This window comes from Sarcophilus harrisii, chromosome 6, assembly GCF_902635505.1.
Source record: "Sarcophilus harrisii chromosome 6, mSarHar1.11, whole genome shotgun sequence".
Classification (NCBI taxonomy): Eukaryota; Metazoa; Chordata; class Mammalia; order Dasyuromorphia; family Dasyuridae; genus Sarcophilus; species Sarcophilus harrisii.
Genome location: NC_045431.1, coordinates 163675493 through 163695250, shown reverse-complemented (window position 1 = coordinate 163695250; position 19758 = coordinate 163675493). Strand labels below are relative to the sequence as shown.

General features: G+C 34.2%; 1 long non-coding RNA gene across 2 annotated transcripts in view; it reads right to left on the bottom strand.

The window, feature by feature from the left end:
* Window positions 1-14513: 14513 nt before the first annotated feature.
* The window catches only part of LOC105751002, a 28561-nt gene continuing 23316 nt past the window's right edge, over window positions 14514-19758 (bottom strand). For both annotated transcript variants that reach the window (XR_004230062.1, XR_004230061.1), the window contains 3 exons: window positions 19664-19726; window positions 18985-19008; window positions 14514-14689 (listed from right to left, as the gene is read on the bottom strand). This is a non-coding gene — a long non-coding RNA (uncharacterized LOC105751002). The remainder of the gene's footprint in view (window positions 14690-18984; window positions 19009-19663; window positions 19727-19758) is intronic.

Here is a 19758-nt window from a genome sequence, read left to right as displayed (position 1 = left end):
TCAATGCTTTTGTTATATTCAATTCAACAGACATTCCTTCTTCCCCTCCCCAATTACATTTTTAAAAAAATGTCTAGCATAAACAAGAGAACTGGATGGATCTTCATACATATATTGTATCTAAGATATACTTTAACATGTTTAACATGAAAAAAAGTCTAGCATATATAAATAGAATATTAGAAATCTACCCTCACGCCTCTCCTCCTCCCCAATTACATAAAAAAGGTCTAGCATATACAAATAGAATATTAAAAATCTCCCCTCACACTCCTTCTCTTCCTCCCTGCTTACGTAAAAAAAAGATCTAGCTTATACAAATAGAATATTCGGAATCTACCCTCACATTTATATGTCATTTTAAATTTTGCAAAGAGTTTTGAGTATATTAGCTCTATACATATTACCCTGCTGGGTAGATGCTATTATTATCTGTGTTTTATAGATGAAGAAATTGTAAAAAAAAAATGAGATTTCAATAAAGTTTATTATTAAATAGAAAATGTTGTTCCTAAATTTTTATAGATCAGGTATGGTGAGAAATATCCTACCTAACTCCTCTAGCCCTTTAGGACAGATTAGTCTTATCACAAAAGATAATTCAGATAATCTTTAGCACTTGATTGGCTCAGGCAACACAAAACTTGAGCAGTTAATATCATCTCCAGTCAGATGACTGGATAAAAACAACCAAGAGAGCTTCAGTCTGATTCTGAGGTTGGGCTAGCAGAACACAATAGGCAATTCAAAGAAGTGGGACTTCAGCTGAGTCAATTCCTGTGTCATTTGTACATATCCTTGAATGTCCTTCCTTTGCTATGGTTGAGTAAATTTCCCTTTGTTAAATGTTAAAATGACTTATAAATGTCCTCTTTGGTTCTGATAGTAAACCTAAATTCCCAAGGGACTGAGCTGAGTCTGGCCAGCATTATATCTATGCAGATGTGAACAATAGTTCTTCATATTAGTTTGGTCTAATATTTGTTATCCAGATGAAATGTTTGATGATTTTAAAAGAAAATATATTTAAAAATAAGGAAGGGTGGTTGGTTCCTTCTCCACAGGATTTGAGTATCCAGATGATGGGTCTCAAGGCTGATATGAAGGCAGAACTGATTAGTAATTGGTAGTTTTGCTGCCTAATCTAGGGTTCTCATGTTTATTCACACTGTGAGTTCATCCCCTTTCTATTAGGAGTTGGGTAATACCATGTTTCATCTTTGGAATTGTGGTTAGACATTGTAATGATATAGTTCCTAGATTGGTTTTTGAAATATTACTGTCCTTGCATAAGTTACTCTTCTGTTTCATGCTGTATCAGTTCATGCAAGTCTTCCTAAATTTATCTGAAATAATCCTCTTCATCATCTCTTATAACATAAAAGTAATTCATTACATTTATATGCCAAAGCTTATTCAACCATTCCATAATTGATGGACACCCCCCACAGTTTCTGTTTCAGAAATAAAAATTTTTTTGAGAAAAAAGGAAGAGAAAAACCAGCAAAACTGATTGATTAATTGAAAAAGTCTGAAAATACATAAAATATACTATACTCCTGCTCATTCTACTTCTTTGGAATGTGTGTATGGGGATGTCTTCTCATTTCTCCTTTTTGGAGGCATGCTTTTTCTGAAAACAACTTTTTCATTAGTGTTATTTCACCAAATATTCATAACTCCAACTTCATATAATAGAAACTTTTATAATATAGAGATGTAAATTTAAAAGAATATGTGGAAATAGGATAAGGTAGAAGTGTATATCTGCCAGCTGAGCTGTTCTCAAGATGGTTTCAGTGAGTCTGAAGAAGATGAGCTTATATATTAATATTTTTTCTGTTCAGTAGTGTCTAAAATAGAATATCTAGCAATAATATTAGGATAGGGACTTGTGATTTATATAGAGATTTATAATTTCCATAGTGCTTTTTCAACAGCATTATTAGATATGTATTACCAATTTTCATCAGAGAAGAAAAATAAGGCTTAGAAAAGCACAATGACTTGTATATGGTTACTCAGTTAATAAGTTACATATTCAGGACTATAAATGACCCTACAATACCTGAAATCAAGGTTCTATGTTCTATCACCTACACCACAATTCCTGTCATTGTATATATCACAAATTGTGAAATGTAAGTAGAATATGAGGATTTGGGGGTGGGGAAGGGAGTGACTTCGGTCTAATGACTCCCCTCCTTTCCCTATCATTTCTCTTCTGAATTCCCAGTAATCTATCTTCTTGTCCCTTACACTTTCTACTGATTCTTTTCTTAACTCTCCAATGACTCCTTCTGGTTTGACTCATTACCTTTGTCTTTTTTCTCTGGGTGGGTGTTACTCATAGTCTTTTTTTTTTAATTACTTCTTGTGTGGAATCTTCATTCTTGTCAATTATATTTATTCACCATACTTTAACTGTCAGTGAAATATAGGTGACTCACATCCATAATTTCAGCCTTAGCTTTTCTCCACACCCTAAATGCACATCTTCAGCTGCCACCAGAACATCTTTATCTCGATGTCCTATTGGCATCTCAAAGACAAAGAATCCAAAACTGAGTTTACTTTCTTTTCCTTCACACCTCATTCTTATTTCAAGATTTCTGTCTATGGTCATCATTTCCCTAGTTTTTTATTTTCAAAATCTTTATGTTACTTCTGACTCTTCCATCTCCTTATCTCATATATCTAGTCAGCTAGTAAGTTCCATTGATTTTACCATCATATATGACTTTGATATTGAGGCTTCCCCTGCCTCAACATTTTCTACCCTAATCATGGCTTTCTCTCTGAATCTAACATTTCATAGCAATAGTCTCTACACAGATCTTTCTTCCATTTCCAAACACTTCATACCTCAGTTAATTGTATTTTTCTTATGCATCAATATCATTCCTGTGGTCAAATCCCTCACCAAGGCATAATCATTGACTTCCAAGTCTTCCAAAGTCTGATGCCAGTCCTTTGGCCAAATTTGGCTAGTTGCTGTTAGCTATATATATCCTACAGATTTTTCTTTCAAAGAAAAATATGTTTCCCATTGCTAACTTAATCATCAGTAAAATAATCATTTCAGTGTATAAAGAAAAACAAGAAAGAGGCTTTCATTGAAAAAACTGTCAACTTTATGTGTAATTTAAAAAGTATATGTATATATTCATGCGTGTATATATATGTATATATGTGTAGATTTATAGATATGCATACATAGGGACACAATGAGTATACATATATTTGTATATGTACAACAATATACACAACTATACACATAAAAAGGCATATCTGTTTCCCTTTCTCTCTTTATCTCAGTATCCTCTCCATGTACATGTTAATGTATATACACACTCAAAGATATACATTTAGGGCATCCCAAACTTAGTGGAGTTTCAAGCTATCAAAACTTAAGACTTCACTAAGATTTCTGGTATATATACTATCTATTTTAACAAGGAAGTGACAAAACTGAACTAGGCTCTCTGTTTGTATTCCTACCTTCATTGTGTTTTCTTTCTTCTGTGCATTTTATTGATGCTTATATATCTGAGAATGCATGTCTCATTTTGCATCTCTAGTCCATGGTCTTTGCCTACAAGAGGAATGGCTCATTTAATTTTTTTTCAAACCTCCATCTATCCTTAGAATGTTGTTCCCTTTCCCTTTGTTGAATTACTTTACTTCCCATTGTCAACAGGCAATCACAATTTTATGAAATTTATATGAAAATCAGGTTTATTACAAGAGAAATGAGCATGCATGTGGAACCCAAAGAGTTCACAATCCATACAGAGGTTTACATTTTTATAACAACAGGACAAAGCAAGGAGCATTTGCTAGGAATCTTCATTTAAAGGGATATGGCATAGGGGGACAAAAAGGTTGGAAAAAGACAAAACACCATCATGACAAGGGGATAGCAAAAGTTGCATTGTTTTCCCTTTTTGCTAGACTATGAAGATAGGATGGTCTACTTATCCACATGGGTTCCAGTTGTACAAGCAGTTTCTCAGTCTAGTGCAGACTGATTGGTACCTGTCTTGACTTCCAATAGTCCAGTTTGGGATGCAACTAAAAAATGATGTTAGCTAGGATGGGAAGCTGGGGTGTTTTTGAACATTCAGGGTTTCCTGTATTCTCTGGGTCCAGAAAATGTAGCAATTCAAAAAGATACATTCAGGGGATCCCTAACCAATCCTAAAAATCTCTCTTGTAATAAACTTAGTTTTCATGTTTCATGAAATTGTGACTGCCTGTTGACATCAGCTAACTGAAATATTCTCTGCTCCAGGATACTTTCTGTTATCCTTTCAACTGAGAAATTCCCCCACAGGACCTAAGATTTTCATTTTTGTCTTCTTCACTTATCATGCATTATTTTGAATTCTTGTTGTTAGGGTAACTGTCAAATCCCATAAGGTTACAGAAGATTTCTTCTCTAAACTTTGTATTTCCTTCCTCTAGGATTGCAGACTACAAGGATTTCAGTAGTTCTTACTTGAGGGGCTAAAGGAAGAAGCTCCAGGAAAGCTAAAATCCCCCAGTGATCTGTCAAAATAAGATCAGCAAAAACAACAAAAAACCACTTTCCTGTTAGTAGGGTGTTTGCATGCCAGCTCACTATCATTCTGCCTAAATCTCCCTCCTTTTCCTCTACTAGTATGAGTCAGTCCCCAGTCCCTAGATGCAGATTCCTTTCTCCTTTTCTCCATGTAATTGCTTGACCCAAAACATACCTTTATTGGTTCTGAGTGCTCAATTTCACCCTGGCCCTTCCTGACCTGACCAATTTCCATCTTTTCTGACTCTTCTTTATTTGAAGCATGTCGCCTCAATAAAGGGGATTGGCTCTATAGTCTTATTATGTACTCTATACTTCCTTATACTAGACTATTGGTATCCTAAACTTTACAACCCTATATTGAGACAATAACAAAATGACCTGTATGCAGTAAATGCTTGATAAATGTTTATTGACTTAGATTTAATGTAAATATTCTATTTAGCTTGTTATTTTTGTCATAGATTATCAAGTTTTTTTAAAAGTATTTTAAGATTAAATAAGGGAATTTTCACTTGAAAATATCATACAAAAGCAAAAAAAAATAGTTATCATATATAGTTAACTAAGCTAACTTCTAGAATTGTGTCATACCCTCTTTAGATTTAGATTTTATGGTTAATATAAATTTATGACTGCAAACACATTCAGTTTTTGAAAGATATGGAAATGAGCTGGAAAAGGAACTAGACATTTCAAGAAATTGACTACCCGGTTTAATTTTTCAACTATATGGCACAGTGTGGTGGAAACTGATGTTTTTTGTTGATTTTTCTATGGGTATATGAAATGAAACCATTGACAGAGTACAGAGCTGACATTTTCAAAGGGAATGACAGAAGAAAGAGACTCATTTTTTTATTTCAATATAAATATTATGGATTTTTTTTGCCCATCAATCATCCTAAAGGTCTTTTTGTTTATTATCAGAGATAATCAGGTATTTCAAAGAATAGTTGTCTGCTTACAATAATTGGCATTCTTATGTTCCTACTATTGCCCATAATGGACCCTGCTACCTTAAATGACTTCAGTCAAAGTTGGGTAGGCATAATAGTGCCTGCATCCTGTCTTCCTGCCTAAGCATTTCTTTGACTGTGTCTCAGACCTTCACTTTTATATTTTTGTAATCTTTTAATGAAGCATTTGTAGTTCATGCTACTCCCTTTTACCTATGCTTATGACAGGTAGTACTCTAATGAGCTTTACAGATCTTATACTTTTGTAACATAAGTGGTCCTGGGTATTCTTGAAAAGAGTAAAAATTTCCATAATATTCAGAATATCATTTGATCATTTTTATTTTCTTTTTCTCTCTTTATTTGAAGTCTTGCCTATCCAGCCCCAAATTACAGCAAAATTGTTGTAACAGGCTTACTTTACTTTCAATTATCTAAGTACAAAATTAAAATATATTTATCTCTTCCATCATTATGATAATTCCTCCCAACAGAATTTCCAGACATTAGTGTAGTTCATGACCTAACAGAATCACCTTATAAATACTTTTTAAAAAAGCATCTGAACAAAAATTATCAATTTGGGGTTTGTATAATAATGGAATACTAAAACCCCAAACTAGATTGGTTCTGAGGAATCAATAATTTGAATAGCTCACATGTAATTACATTTGATTATAAGCTCCTTGAGATCAGGGAACTGTCTTTTCCTTTTTTTTTATAATCCCCATCAGTTGGCACAGTTTCTGGCACACAATAAATTTAATAAATGCTTGTTCTCTGAGGGAGATGATCTTCCCTTTTCTAGGAGAGGCAGTTACCCACAAGGCGAGTAGGAACTCAGAACTTAAACACCTCCAGGACATGTTTCTGCTGTGAATAGCAAGGTAATTGAAAAGGAGTTTGGAGCAACCAGAGAGGAATAAAGGGATGTCATCTGGAGTTTTCTTGAAATAATGTTCCATTACCTATGACCTGATGGATGATCAAATCATATATTGGTTGTTCTTGTCCACTGCTGGAAAATGTCAATTGTCTTTCTTTTCTTGACATACTAAGAAAAAAATAAATTGTTGATTAAATATAGTAGCTAGTATTTCTATGGTATGAATGATTTGATCCTCACAACAATATCGGGAGGTAGAACAGTTATTATCTTCATTTTACAGATGAGAAAACTATGACAGAGATTAAGTGGTTTGCTCAGGGTCACACAGCAAGTAAGTGTCTGAGAAGGGATTTGAATTCAGGTTTTCCTGTCCACCATTTTATTCACTGTTCCACCTAACTGCCTAGATGAACTAAATTTTATCACTTCTGCCATCCTTATATAAATTTCTCATTAATCAGTTAGTTGAATCATAGACAGTTAAGGATTGCTTATAGACAGAGAGGTGAGGATTGGATTTAAGGAATGGATGAAAATCTATTTAGGATAAAGAATACTGAGCTCAGACTGAATAGTATTCATGTTGGTTTGGAACTTAGAATTATTAAAAAGGAATAATGTGAGGAGTAATGTGAAATGAGAAAGGAAGATTAATCAAGAGCCAGATTGTGGAGTTTATCAAATGCCAGAATCAGGAAAGCTCCTAAAGAGTTATCACATTTTTCTGAGTAAGGAAATGGTCAGACTTGTGTCTTGGGAAGATTGTTTTGGAGTATGTATAGAAGATGACTTTGTAAATTATTCAGACTAAGGAATATATTGGCTGATTGGTCAATTATTAGATTACATAAAACTAGGAAGGATACCTACTATGTTGAATATCAACTTTAGTATAGAAATATCTCAGTAGGGTAAAACAGATTAAAATAAGATGAAACAATAGAAAGAAATGTAAAATTGAACTCATGGGTTAATAATCAATGTAACCCATTATTTCAGTCCTTAGGTGGGCACTTGCCCAATTCTACTTGTCACTTACAATTTGGGGTGTCTAGAGGATGGCTGACTATTATTACTTTCAGAGTTGTAGGGGTAACCATTAGGTGCTGTACTTCTAGTACTGTTGTTTCTGAGCCCCTATTAGATATCTTTCCAATAAAAATAAGCCAGCTAGGTTTAGTTAGCTTTTAGAAAATGTATAGCAAGATTTTTGATTTCCTTCTCAGGTTATTTTTACCTTATGTCTAAGTCCGATTTTTCTTGTGCAGTAAAATAACTGTATGGATATGTATACACATATTGTATTTAATATATACTTTAACATATTTAACATGTATGGGTCTGCCTGCCATCTAGGGGAGGGATTAGAAGGAAGGAAGGGAAAAGTTGAAAAAGAGGATTTTGCAAGGGTCAATGCTGACAAATTCCCCATGCATATCTCTTGTAAATAAAAAGCTATAATAGTAATAATAAAAAAGAAAATGTATAGCAAGAACAGTTGGTGCAAAATATTGTACTCCAAAGCTGGCTTGCACTCTGTTTCAAATGTATAGCATCAATTGGAAAAGAGAAGTTAAACCTATAATGCAATGGTAATGGGGCACATGTGCAGGGAACAAATGTGGTAAAGCCTACCTCCTTCCCAAGCTCTCATCTTGAAAGTTCTTTAATCTTTCTGTGGCGTTCTTATGCAATTTCCTTTAGATAACTTTGCTGAGCTTTGAGAGATGATTTTTTTCTATAATTTGTGGCTGATATTTCTCGCCAAGAGGAGGGGGTTACATTCCCTAAAACTTTCTGGTGAAATATGCTGACCTTTTTGCATAATAATTAGGTTCTAGCTCAGCAATCTATTCTGACTCCACAGCCAGTTAGAAGTCTTTTCATCATCATACTCATTCCTCAGTTACACCTAGATAGAAACTCATTCCTTATAGGTTTCTATGTGTTTGCTTGAACTGGAATAAGGGAGGGAATGTTGATGTACTCTCCATGGGAAAAAAATGTAAAATTCCACCCAGAATGGAGGAAAAATAGCTTAGTACAGTTTTTTGTAAAAAAAAAAAATCTAGTAATGCAGATCTGCTATTCAAGTTTACTAAAAGGAACCAATAAGGCATGGTAGTCCTGATTTCCAATGTTATTTAAGAGTCTATCATATAAGTCATGATACTCTCCATGAAGGAGTTATTTAATTCTGGACCTCTTGCTTTTGGAAAAATAGATAAACTAGTGTACAAGTATAAGCAAGACCCTTAAATCTATTATATGTAAGAATTGATTGAAGAAATTGGGCATGCTTTAAGAAAAGGGGATTAAGCGGAGGAAAAAGAGCACAATAAATGTTCTCAAATATTTATAGTTCTGTCAAATGAAAGAAGGATTAATTGTGTCCTGTTTGGCCCCAAATGACAGAATGAGCAACAATAGATAGATATATCATAGAGGCTAGTTTATACCAGGAACAATTTATAAGATGATGATGATGATAAAACCATCTCATGTGTTTGTCATTTCTTTATTTTTAGATCAGAACACAGGCCAGGAAGGAAATGACCACATCTCTTCTTAGATCACACCACTCTGGAAGCACTAAAAACCTGCAGATGCACAGTTCTAGATTTGAAAACAGCAGCATGAATCTTGGGACAAAGACTCTTTCATTCCAGAAGCAGAGCCTAACCTTAACATAAAGATAAAAGTCAAGAATAGTCTGGAAAAATGAGCAAACCACAATAACCAAAGAACATGGCCAAAAAGAGTTTCTATAGTAACAGGGAAAATCAAGACAGATTCAGAAGACAGCAGGATCAAAATAGCTATGAACAGTCTCAAAGGGAAAAAAGTGAATTGGACACAAGCCCAACAAAAAATTCTGGAAGAGCTAAAAAAAAAGATTTATAAAATCAAATAAGAGAGATAGAGGAAAAAATAGGAAAAGAAATGACAGAGAAAAAAGGAAATTATGAACTGTTATGGAGCTTTTTTTAAAAATTAAGTTTTAAAAAAAGCTCCATAAAAAGAAACACAAAAACATATTATCTTAAGGTAAGGTAAACAATACCTTAAGAAACAGAATTGGCCAAATGGTAAAACAAAAACAAAAATTCATTGAAGAAAATAACTTAAAAATCAGAATTAGATACGTGGAAGCTAATGACTCTACAAGACAAAAAACCCCAATGAAACAAAATCAAAAAAATGAAAAAAATTAAAGAAAAAATTGAGAATTGGAAAATAGATTTAGAAGATTAAGGAAAGATAATTTAAGATTCTGTCTTAACAGAGTGCAAGCCAGCTTTGGAGTACAATATTTTGCACCAACTGTTCTTGCTATACATTTTCTTTTTTATTATTACTATTATAGCTTTTTATTTACAAGAGATATGCATGGGGAATTTGTCAGCATTGACCCTTGCAAAATCCTCTTTTTCAACTTTTCCCTTCCTTCCTTCTAATCCCTCCCCTAGATGGCAGAATCTTAAATTATCTTTCCTTACACCTGTCACCATCTGTGAAGATGGTGGAGTAGGTAAGAAAATTTCAGACTTTCCAGATTTCCTCCACAAACAAAACAAAATTGTACCTCAGAGCTAACATAGGGCATTAAAAACATGAGTTGGGACAGAATGGTGGTCCTCCTGAGACATGTGGAAATGATTCAAAGAAAGATACCAAGCCTGAGGTTTGATCTTCTTCAGGTTAGTTCTGCTGAAATAGCAAGTAGTAAGCCCTGGGGTTGACTGGATTAAGAGATATTGTTAACTACAGACATAGAGATTTTTACCTCCTAGACACTATGGGGAGGGTGTCTGAGTTGGGGAAGACTGAGGGAAATTCTGCTGATAAGGAATGCCAGGCTCAGTTGTGCTGCTGAGACATGGCCCTGGGTGAGAAGGAACCAGCACATGCTCAATTAGTGGAGAAGCAGTGGGGTAGGAACACTGATAACTGTGGGAATTTATAGGAGGGTAGAGTTCTTGTTTTCAGTTCCAGGTTAGAGGGGAGACCTGAAAGAGGATCTGAGACCAGAGGCACTGCTCCTATACTCCAGGACTACTATTACTACTAAATGAACAGACAAAGAAGAAAGATCCTTACAACAAAATTTACTATGGGAATAGGGAAAACCAGCATTTATCTTCAGAGGAGGATGTTGAAATGAGCAAAAATAACCCTCTCCTTCCCCTTGCCCCCAAATAACATTAAATGGTCACCTGCCCAAAAAGAATTCACAAAAGAACTCAAAAATGTTAAAAATCAAATGAGAGAGATTGAGAAATTTTTTTTAAAAAGAAGAATCCAAGAAAAACCAGAAGATAATGTAAAGAAAATCAATCAACTAGAAAAAGAGATCCTTAATTGTAAGGAAGAAAATGACTCCTTGAAAACTAAAATTGGCAAAGGAAATCCAGTGAAAGGATAAGAGACCAAGAAATAATAAAAGAAAATATAAAGAGTAAAAAACAAAAGATAATGTGAGACATTTCAGAATAAAAACAACAGAATTGGAGAACAAATCAAGAAGAGAAAACATAAGAATAATTGGACTATCTGAAAGCTATGACCAAAAAAAGAATATTGATCTAATAATACAAGAAATAAGAAAATAATAAAAGAAATAATTAAATAAAATTAGCCTGAAGTGTTGAACAAGAGGGAAAATTAGAAATAGGAAAAAAAGCAATTGATCATCATCTTAAAGAGATCCTTTGAGAAAAACTTAGAGATGTCATGGCCTAAATTCCAAAATCCCAGATCAAGAAGAAAATATTATGAGCAACAAGAAAAAAAAAACAACTCAAATATGATGGAGCTACAATTAGAAACATACAAAACCTAATAGATCTTAAAAGATTACTTGAAAGACCATGCATCTTCAAACATTATATATCAAAGAGCAAAAGAAGTAGGGATGTGCTAAAAATATAATATCCAGTAAAGATAAGCATAATCCAAAATGAAAAAAGTATATTCAATGAATTATCAGACTTTCAGGATTTTGTTGCAAAAAAGACCTGAATGTAATAGAAAATTTGGTATATAAGAGCAAAGAGAAATATAAGGTTAACATCAAAGACTTATTTCAAGGAACTCAATAAGGACACACTTTATATTTTATATGTGGAAATGTAAATCATATATCTAAGATTGTCATTACTAATTGAGTAGTTTGAGGGAAAGACTAGAGTAGAGCCGAGTACGAAGTGATTCTGAAAAGCAAAACCATGTAGGAGAAGGTAAAAAGAGTAATTAGGTTATACAAATGTGGTATGAGAGCAAGAACTGACACGGAGGAATTAGATGGGGGAGGAGGGTTGGTTACCCAGGAATCCTACTCTAATTGGGAATGGGTTAAAGAGGAAACAATAGATACATCCTCTCCCCCACATATATTTGGAAGGGTAATTTATTAAGAAGTAAAAGGGAGAGGGAATAGGATAAGGTGGGATATAAAAAAGTTTGCAGATGAACTGGAATGGGATAAGATGTGTAGATTAAAGAGAAAGGGATACGGAGGGAGGGAAAAGTTGTGGGAGAGGATAAAGGAAGGATCCTTCTGGATCCTTAAGTAATAGCAAGACAAGGTGGCTGGTTGAAATAAGGTAGAGGAGTCAGCAGGGACAGGAAATAAGAGATGCAAAAACATAATAACAATGATCAGGAGTAGAATTTAATAGGAATAAAAACAGGGGGAATAATCATTGATTTCAGACAAATGCAAGACTCAAGAGAAGCACAAAAAATTAAATATTCAATAAGATTAAACTGTTTACACTACTACATGGAAAAATGATAATTATAAGTCATAAAATTTTATTATTGTAATGGCATCTAGAAGTATACAAAGTGTTTGAGTTGAATGTGATGGAATGATTTTAAAAAATTAAATTAAGCAATGAAAAAGAGGCATGCATCGGGAGAAGAGAGAAAAGGGAGGAAAAGAATAGAAAATTATTTCACATAAGTGAGGCATGAAAGGAAGAGTTTTTAGAGTCGAAGAAAATATATGCATGGTGGTAGTGGATAGCACTTGGACTTTTCTCATCTGAATTGGGTATAGCTGGATATAGAAATCTATCTTATCCTACAGAGAAGTAGGAGGGGAAGGGGATGAGAAGAGGGGAAACATTAAACAGAGGGCAGATTAAGGGAGACAATAGTCAGAAGAAAAACAAAATTTTAAGGAGAGACAGGTCAAAAAGAGGGAGAGAGAGAAAAATAAAACAGAAAAATAGTATGGAAGGAAACACACATAGTTAACATAACTATGAATATGAATGCAATGAAATCGCCCATAACATGGAGCTGGAAACAAAGAGGATTAAAAACCATAATCTTACAATTTGTTATTTTCAAGAAACACACTTGAGAGACACAAAGTAAAAATAAGGGACAATATCTGTTTTGTCTCAGTTTCTTTAATATTACATTGCTAAAGTCTTCTGGAGAATTTTTATTGATAATGATAATGATGTTGCTCTCTCTGTCTCTCTTCTTTCTCTTCCTCTTCCTCCTCCTCTTCTTCTTCCTCTGTCTCTTCCTTTTCTTCCTTATTCTTCTTTCTTGTTTCTTCTTCTTCCTTCTTTTTCCTTCTTTCCTTTCCCCCTCTCCATTCTCACTTTGACCTCCTCTCTTTACTCCTACTTATCCTTTAGATATTAGGACTATATTTATCTCATCAGAGGAGTTTAGTAGGGTTCAATCTTTCTTATTTTGTGGGAATAATTTCTTCAGTATAGGAATCAATGTTTCTCTAACTTCATTGTTCTCTGTTCTCGTGAAATAAGAGTTTGCTTGTGAACACTCAGAATACTCAGAGAAGGTTATTTCCCAATGGATCAATTATTCCAAGACAAGCTATTGAAAATCTTCCATCTTTAATTGTAATCATATATCTTTTGCTCCATGAGAGCAATCATCAGTGGAACCCCTCACCCTGGATTGTAATAATCTTATTTCATGCCCCTAGTTTCAACCCTTCACTTTTGTCACCTTTTCCATTTTTTTGTCTCATCCTTCTTTCTGAGAGATTCTCAGTTATCATCCCTTTGCTGCTCATCAATGGCAGGAATATTTTAGATAAGGATTCTGCAAAGAGATTGAAAAGAAAAGTTCATATAAGTAGGAGGAGAGTTGGGAGAGAGGAATATTTTTGAACAAAGAAGGAAGAAGAGAGAATCAAGGGAAAAGGAATGATCAAAAGTGTCACAGGTTTCAAAAGGTCAAATAATATGAATATTGGAAAAGGGTCATTAGATTTATAAGATCATGGTAACTTTGGAGAAAGCACTTTCTGCTGAACAAAGTCAGAAGCAATACAACAGGGATTTAGGAAGAAAGTAAGAGTGAGAGGAGAGAAAGTCACTTAGAACATACCAGGAGGTTTAATTATAAAAGGGAGGAAAATTGTGATTGACAGATCTGTTATTATGGAAATCCACAAGAAATGGAAAGTTTATTTTTTTCAAACAGCATCTTGAATGGATAATGTTCCATTGTAATGAAGCTTTAACTCAATTAAGCAGACTTTTTTTTTTTATTAAGTAGCTATAGTGGGCCTGACTTTTTAGGCTCTGGGAATAGCTAGTCAACGACTTAGCATTTGTTAATCACCTACAGTATTCTAGATGTATGCTCATCTCTGGGGATATAAAGAAAAGGGAAAAAAAGTAAACAATACAAACAAATAATCTCTTTAAAGAGTTTATAGTCTATCACTGGAACCAGCATATACACATATTAAATTTTTGCAGATCTGTGATTTCATCTCTTGTTTACCTATGGAGATCACCCTTTTCTGTCCCTTTCAATTACAAATAGTTATTTGGAACACCAATAGATTAATTGTCTTGCCCATGGTAACAAAGCTAGAATTTGAATGCAGCTGTCCTTGATCCCAAGATGGATCTTTTTCTACTATCTTAATATATACAAATGTGTGTCTGAATATACAAGAATTCTTGTGCATGATGTGTCATTTCAATCTGAAAGCCTAGTTCTAAAAGACTATCTCTGCTTATTAGACCATCTTCTACTTATATTATTCTCACCTACATGATTAATCAGAACTGAAGAATGGAAATAAGGACAACCGAAATTTGCTGTGCTGTAAGCTGAATTTATTATATGAAGAATGTAAAGGAAAGCATTAATCCTTTAGGATTAATTAATTAATTTTAGCAATGGAGGCTGATAGGCAGATAAATAGATTCACAAATTTGTAGATTTGTAGATTCATCACATAGATAGATTGAGTCAGCCTTCCAGGCAAACCTAAAAGTAAACAGAAATATTACGTTAGGTTTTACTCTATCAAATTATTTTTGGAGTAATCTCTTCCTGTTATCTCTGCTATTAATAGTTTTAGCTAATCAGAACTGATCTCTGTGTATTCAAAAATATATTCTCACCTAATGATTATGTTGAATTAGATTATATTTTACAGACACATCTATTCTACCTGGTCCCCAAACCATCTTTAAGTCATTATGACTTCAGCATCTAATCCAGGATAAGGTAATAGAATAGTTCATAGCATTGTAGGTGACCATATGTGAAGAAGGCTCCAAAGTTCCTGATTTTGCTTTGTCTATTTTTTCACTTATTTGATACTCAAATTTTATTGTTTATTACTCCTTGGTAAAGTTGATGAGCACCTTGTCTTATTAATAGAGTTCTCATCCAACCAATTAAGGTTTTGATCCCCAAGTGTATCTGGGAAGCTAGTGTTGACCAATTTTGTGAAAAAAACTTCATGCACAAACCAAATTCATCTTCTACTCCCACAACCCACTTTTCTCACATCCTCTAGTTTTTCTTGCTATTTTCCCACAGGCAATTTAAGAGTCCTGTGTGCCATTAGTCTACTGATAAATCTTGAATAAAATGTCCGGTCAAAAAAAAAATGATCTAGCCATGTACCCAGAAATGAGGTACCCAGAAAATGAAAATGGGTCTAAAGGAAAGCCTCCAAAATATTGGGTAGATTCTCTAGGAATCAGTCACTACACAGGATGAAAGTATAGGGATAGACTGCTATCTGTACCTTTGATGTGGTACCCACATCAGTGAGATTGTAGGTCCATAGAGGTAAGAGGACATTACAGAAAGTTTGGATGATAGGAAGGAATAATTCATTATTGTTTCAGTATGACTGATATCTCTTTTTTTGTGGCTCTTTTTTGTGTTCCTGAGGTTGTTTGGTTTTCCATGCACTGAGTCTGATACAGGCACTGGGATGTTGCATCTGGGGATGTGAGCACTGGTATTTCCTTTGTTAGGAGATGACTAGTTTTTATTTCTGTGATAGTGGGGAAATCCTTGAGAATCTCAGGGACCAAGTGTTTCTAGCTTCATTTTGCAAAACATGAATAAACAAATTGATCAATGCACTGCCCAGGCAGGAGCTAAACTGATGCTAGAATCTGGGTCATGTGGCTCTCTCACTAGGATTCCTCCCACCAAAACAGCCTCTGAGTTGAATAAAAAACAAGATTTGCATAGATTGCATAGTGTGCCATGTTAGATCTCTTTTCCATATCTGAGCACCAGAAGCTCTTTTCCCATGAATGAAAAATGAATTATTTTTCCATATAGAAGTTCCCATTATCTTCAGTTGGATTTTTTTGGGGGGAAATGAGATCACTAAGGAGATATAACATGGAACTAACTGGTAGGCCACTCTGCTTCAATTCTTATTCTGTCTGGGATCCAATCTCTGAGGCTCCCATGAAACAAAAAGAAAATCAAGTAAACATATGAAGTAATTACTCTGTGTCAGAGCCCATCCTAAGAATCAGAGGTAAAAGAAAGGGGGTACAGATGATGCTGTGAGTGAGAAACAGCAGGAAGGCCATTGTGACTGGATCAAAGCATAAGTGGAGTGAACTAAAGGGTAAGAAAACTGGAAAATTAGGAAGTAGCTTATTTTACAGGGTTTTCAAAACCGAGTAGAGAAATTTATATTTGATTCTGGACATAATAAAGAACCACTAGAATTCTGGGAGGCGGAAGGGGATTGAACAAGCAACATGGTCATATATGAGCTTTAGGAATATCTCGTAATGCAAGGGGGAATGGACTCAAAAATATTCTATAAGAAAGGAGACATTGAGATTTTGGTTGGTCCTAGTCCTTCAGCTATTAAGGGACACCTCTGAAGTTTATTCAGGAGTTTTAACTGTAAAATCTAGCATCCTTTCTACCACATTACGCATTGTGCTTTTGGTAAGTACAACTTATTTTTAGCTGTGATTATTGAGGTCCACCTTGTAGTACATTTGGAGAACTGGGAATTGGAGGTTAGTCACCAGAATGATGTTTATGATGATAATGATGTTTATTATGGTGTTTATTCTTGTACTTTTAAAAGAAAGATAAAATAAAAGACATGAGATTGGGGCATTCTGATTCATTTATAGTATTATAAAAGTTTTTAGTATCCATGATAACATTGAAATAATAGGCATTTTTAATGTAATGGCTTGGGTAGGTGGCTTAGTGGATAGAGTGCTGGACTTGGGCTGGGAGTCAGGAAGATTTATTTTTCTCAGTTCAAATTTGTCCTCAGACAATATCTGTGTGACTCTGTACAAGTCACTTCATCCTGTTTGCCTCAGTCTGCTCAGTAAAGTGAACTGGAGAAAGAAATGGCAAGCCACTGTAGCATTGTGGCCAAAATGAGGTCATAAAGAGTTGGACACAACTGAAATGACTGAACAACAATAACAACACAAATGTCACAGGCTTAGTACAATTGCTCACCTATGATAGGATTATTTGCATCACTAGATTGAACTATCTGACCTCTAGAATAGATCTGAGTTGTATATATATTTGTATTCATTAATACAATTTCAGGAAATCTCTCAATCAACTGAGAACACTCACCAGTTTATCAAACATGATTTATTTACTAAAGAAATCTCATTTCTAAATAAATTATTCTTAAAATGTTTCCTGATTTTAAAAAATGGCTTGAATAGTTCCCTTCTCCATATTTTCTCACAGATGAAAAAAAGAAAAATCTAATCATATATTTTTCCCTGATTGAATTGGGAGAAAGATGGGGGCGGGGAGGGGGGGGAGAAAGGGCCTTATACTTTACCTTATTCCATAGGGAGAAGATAATCAAAGACAATAGTTACAATTGTACTGGCTTCTTTAATCTTATGCATGAGACAGTGGAAAGATTTAAATATCTTTAGAATTAAAGGACCTGGCTTTGAATCTACCTCTAATATTCACTTTCTGGGTGAATTTGGTTTTTAAAAAAGATTTAAATATCTCTAGAATTAAAGGACCTGGCTTTGAATCCTACCTCTGATATTCACTTTCTGGGTGAATTTGGTTTTAATTTAATGTAATTTTGATGGGTCTCAGTTTCCTGAGCTATAAAATGAAGGGATTAGATGAAATGGCCAGCAAGGATCTTTACCTCTTGGGGTTTCTGAAACTGTGAATGAAACTCTGGCCTCTTAAGGACAGAATAAAGAAGCAAGTTTATGCATGAATCCACAGTGAGAGATTTCTAGACTGAGTTGGGACCTTATAAATCTGGTCCAACATCACTGTAACCTAGACTAGGAAGAGTGAAGTGCCCTATTCAGAATTAGAGAGGTAATAAGCAGCAGATTCAAATCTGAATGACTAGATAAGAAAATGACAATGATTTTGGTGGGAATTACTCATTACTCAAAACTGAAATCATTTTTAAGATCACTGTCAAAGCAGCAAATTTATTTATTCTCATGTTTGAAGGACATTGGCAAAAAAAAAAAAACCATCTAAGTGACATTAAGTATTGATGAAAGAGTGGTTTTCAATATAAGTCATCCAGTTTTGTGGGGTTCACTTCAGCCTCCAACCAATTATCTTTGGTGTTCAGTAGCAATTTAATAGCTATGAATGAAACCAGAAAATACATTTTACTCAGATCCCTCAGGAGTTAATGAAAGGAAAAAGTGAGCCATTTTATAGAAGATGTGACAAAAATCCAATGTGGCTTTATGGACATGGCGTCATCAAACCCACATACAAGCACAATTCTGTTCAGCCACCAAATTTGGCCAGAAATCAGTTTGGGGACAAGAATCCAGTAAACAGTAGAGTATCTAGGTCAGAGAATTGAAATTTGAGGAGTTAAGTGAACTGCTCACTTTCTAAACCTAAGCCAAACCAAATCAAATCACTTCAGCCAATGTTTGTTAAGATTTCTTTTTGGGCAAGATTAATATATATAGAAATTGTGTCCTCAATGCTTATAAATCTTTGTACTCTCACTCTCAATGATTGGAAGGAATATCTAAATCATTATTTGCTCAGGAATAATGAGTAATAAATAAGACATTTTGGGGGTAAGATTAAAGATAAAGAGAAGGGTATTTGCTAATAAAATGTAATAGGTTCAATCCAATAAATTATATGTTACCTACAATAAATTATAATTTGCCTTGTAAAAACGCTGATCATATCTTTGTTCAAATAAAGAAAAAATATTTTAAAGGTACATGAATATTAAATATTAATGAATATTAAACAACTTTGCATTTATTTGAAAAATATCTTACCTCCCGAGATGAACTATCAGCTCTCTTTGGAAAAGAAAAACATTAACAGATTCAGTTATATGACATATGTTTGGGGAAAAAAAAACAAACAAACCCAAGCAGTAACTTGAGCTAACTCAAATAAAGTAATGAATTACCCCATATACTGAGAGAAGAGCAGAAATTTTGTGCACAATATCTAGAATCAGGGGGTCCTCAAACTATGGCCCGTGGGCCAGATGCAGCAGCTGAGGATGTTTATACCCCTCACCCAGGGCTATGAAGTTTCTTTATTTAAAGGCCTACAAAACAAAATTTTTGTTTTTACTATAGTCCTGCCCTCCAACAGTCTGAGGGACAGTGAACTGGTCCCCTATTTAAAAAGTTTGAGGACCCCTGAATTCTAGATGAACATTTATTATCTTCACTTTTGTTTGGGGAAATGTAGAGATTGCTTCTTTAAGAGCAAGAAAAAAATGTGAGAATAAAATTAAGAGTTACTTGCTAAGTCTATAGGCAAAAATAAATTTTCTAGATTCTTCAGAGATCAAAAGAAGGTAAAAAAAATTTAAATGTACTAATCCAGTGACAAAGTAACACAAATATAAATCCAATTCTATAGATGCTAAAGGAGCATTATTAGCAAGAGGGATTAATCCCTCCCAATATCAGCCCCTTTTCCATTTCCCCAAGTACTTACAGCCAGGGCAAGCAGAATAGCCATCAGAAAAGCTAGAAGGTAGAGTTTCATGGCTCTAGACTCCTGTGGAATGGAGAGGAAAGAAATAGGAAAAT